We start from the raw sequence: 3,367 nt of genomic DNA, 5'->3' as shown, positions 1-3,367 counted from the left end.
TCAATCCTATCTATAAACTTCTATTTCATCACTTCCCTACATGTGAAGACAGCGAGTCTTTCCAGCGCTCTCATTCACCCTTTTAACCTCAGTTAAAGATTTCTGCTGATACGCGTCTAAGGAGTTTTGATCTGTAATTTTAACACTGCTTCTCTTACCACAGAGGGCGCCTCACCTGAGAAAACTGTAACAAGCTCGGACTCATTTCCGATTCCCAGAATCGGATGTGCGTTTGTGTTTACATAACTCTGTTCTTAAATCAGGCATTCAAAAACATCAAATTTCTTTGGGATGTGAAGTGGGTGATGCAAAGTTGTCAGGGTGGCCGAGCGGTCTAAGGCGCCAGACTCAGGGAATGAAAGTCCTTCCTACAAATGCGAGGTTTCTGGTCTCCATCTGGGGGCGTGGGTTCGAATCCCACCCCTGACATTATTTGTCTTAAACATTCAACCGAGTTAATGCTATTACTGCGAAGCAAGCGTCGGTTGTTTGCGTGGATTAGGCAATCACGTAAGTAAGAAAAGATGATGTATTTGAGAAACTTGTAATACCCACCAATTTTAAGTTACGTGCGCTCTCCACCACCAATCATCCAATGAGAACTGCCTCATGGACCTCTACTTTTCCTTCTTCTGAACACCACAATCACTTCCTTGGTTTTTGCAGACATTGAGTGACGGGATGTTCTCATATCTTCTTTAAAATTATCTCTTCTTAGGTGAAATGTATCCCTGATGGAATAAACCATGTCTACCCTCGGATGGAGATAATCTCTGCCATGATTATCTATGCCATCTATGCCATACCTTTATCTATGTCTCTCAAAATCTGAGAAACATCTATCAGATTTTTCTCACCCTTCGCTACTTCAGAGAAATCATCCCAAACTTGTCCAAAGTCTCGTTATTGCCCAAATAATCCAATTCAGGAAGCATATTGGTAAAGCTTTTCTGCTCTCTCGAAAGCCTCGTCAACCTTTCTATGACGGATGGCCTGAACTGTATGCACGACATGTTCCAGTGCTGTGCTGCTGTATTTTTTTTTAATTTCGGACATGCTTGGCAAGTCCGAAATGCAACGTCTATTTTAATGTCAAATCCCAGGATATCCTATCTGTTTGTATGTGTACTCTCACACCAGAGCAGTCATTCAGACTATACTGAAATGCAGCTTTTTATGCTCAATATGAAGAGAGTACTGCAGGGCTGTCAGGGTGGCCGAGTGGTCTAAGGCGCTAGACTTAAGGCGAGAAAGCCTCTTCCTTGTAAACCCGAGTGTTGGTTTCCAACTGGAGGTGTAGTCTCGAATCTCACTCCTGACAACATCTGTGATTTACACGCTCATAATTCAATCACTGTAATGTTTATTGCAGCGATCAGTGTTTTGGGAGGATGGAAAAGACGCAAGAAAGATAAAAAAAAATTGTTTTCGTTACATTAGGCAGCAGTACAAAGTGTCACATGACATCGGACTCGGGCTGCGGAGTTTGATGAGAAGGAGGCCTCGGTGAAGAGTGCTGTGCCACCTTCTCAACCGTGGCTATTGTTTGACACAACAACACCGGGGCCATTCAGACACTCTGCTGGTCTCTATATTGAAACGGCATTTTTACATTGTCGTTCTTAAGTGTACATCTGCCGCGGAGCTCCGTAACGTGCGTTTAACACCATTCTGGACTCGGGAATATCGGATGGATCATTGCGGACTGGTTTTTATTCGCCTTCTGTGGTTTACTAGACCACTCTTCCTTTTTTTTTTTGCAATCCAGGTGTTCTAAGGCGGATAGCACGGAAAATTGCCTTCGGCCCAACTGGTTCAAAGTCCAAAGCAGAAAGTAAATTTGTCATGACATATATCACCATGTAAACAACGAGATTCACTTGCTCACGGGCATCCAAGAAACGCAATAACATCCACAATGGACCGCAATAACACGGCGGTCAAAAAATCAATATGTATTACACAACCTACAGTGCAACGTAAAATGAAATAATAGTGATCACAACAATATTACTTATTACTTTGTGTAATAATCCAGGGCGACTACGAAGCGCACTATAGGTTTTAGAGCTTAAAACCCTCTCTCAGACACAACTAAATGAATTTTACACCTTGACACAGGCTTGAACATGGTCCATGCGAAACGACTCACGTCTTTATCAGTAAAACCTTTTCCACAGTTGCAAAATGAAACACCGATCACTTCTCTGATCTAGAAGACTGTGTGTTCTATCTGCCACTGCTACGCCCGCTCTCCTACTCTGTCGAAGTTTCTTAGTAGCCACTCTTCTTCTTCTAGTTTCCCGTCACGTCATCGGCAGTCTGGATTAAAACGCCTTGAATCAACCGTTATTGCAAAAATCAAAGAAAGATGGAGGGCTTGTGTTACCAAACTTACGATTTTATTATTGGGCAATTAATAGTCGTTTGGGATTCAGGGTATAGATAAACAGGACTGTTCTTCCTGTTTAGGCCTGGAGGAGAATTCGGTAACGGGGTTTGCTTTGGCTTCCTTACTGGGAGCTCCTCTTCCCATTTTCTGTTCTCTGGGATAGACAGACAAGCTCGTAGTCCTGTTGTTAAACATACATTAAATGTTTGATTTCAGTTTCGCAGGTTTGTTGACTTCAATAACTTTGTTCTCTCTAGTAATATCCATTTTAACTTTATTTTCAGTCATCAATTCTCGATACGGTTTTTCTAACATGGAAATCTAAGGGAATAAAAACTTGTTTTTAGATTTGTTCATAGAGGATTGTTGAATGTCCTTTACGCGTTTAAAGGATAGATATGATATATCTAAAGCACAATTCTTTGAATACTTAGAAGTTAGGATTTTTTTACGTGATTTCTTACCGAATTATCAATTTTTTCATTGACCAAACATGACAGATGCTATTTTTCAGCTAAAACCATTTCAAAAAGGATTGACAGCTATTATATATAAACGCTTAATGAATGCACGTATAATACCTGAATGATAGGGCTAAAAGTGCTTGGGTATTGGATTTTCAGGACTTACTTTCAGTTGATCAATGGAATAAAATTTATTATTTAGTTAATAATAAATTAATTATCACCCGTCGTTCCTTCATTCAGTTCAAGGAAGTGCACAGGGCACGGATGTCAAAAGAAAAATGAGTGCATATTTTTTTCTCAAATAAATCACAACTGCGACAGATGCAAAGCTAAGGTGGCTTCTCTAACTCGTATGTTTTGGTCTTGTATAAAGTTAAATAGGCTTGGGAGAGGTGTTTTTAGAACGTTATCAAAAGTCATAGGTGTGGACTTACAACCTAATTTACTTAAGGCAATCTTTGGGATTACTCCAAAGGAAGCGGGAAATGTTTCAACTTCCGCTCAACAT

The 3,367-nt window shown here is 40.5% G+C and overlaps 1 non-coding gene across 1 annotated transcript; it reads left to right on the top strand.

The window, feature by feature from the left end:
• The first annotated feature begins 315 nt into the window (after window positions 1-315).
• Window positions 316-429, top strand: trnal-cag (transfer RNA leucine (anticodon CAG)). Its single transcript has 2 exons — window positions 316-353; window positions 395-429. It is a non-coding gene; the product is annotated as a tRNA-Leu (tRNA).
• Window positions 430-3,367: the final 2,938 nt, after the last annotated feature.

Source organism: Hypanus sabinus, unplaced genomic scaffold (assembly GCF_030144855.1).
Source record: "Hypanus sabinus isolate sHypSab1 unplaced genomic scaffold, sHypSab1.hap1 scaffold_1044, whole genome shotgun sequence".
In the NCBI taxonomy this organism is placed as follows: Eukaryota; Metazoa; Chordata; class Chondrichthyes; order Myliobatiformes; family Dasyatidae; genus Hypanus; species Hypanus sabinus.
Note: the sequence above shows the minus strand (reverse complement) of the source record. Positions and strands in the feature narration are given on the sequence as shown.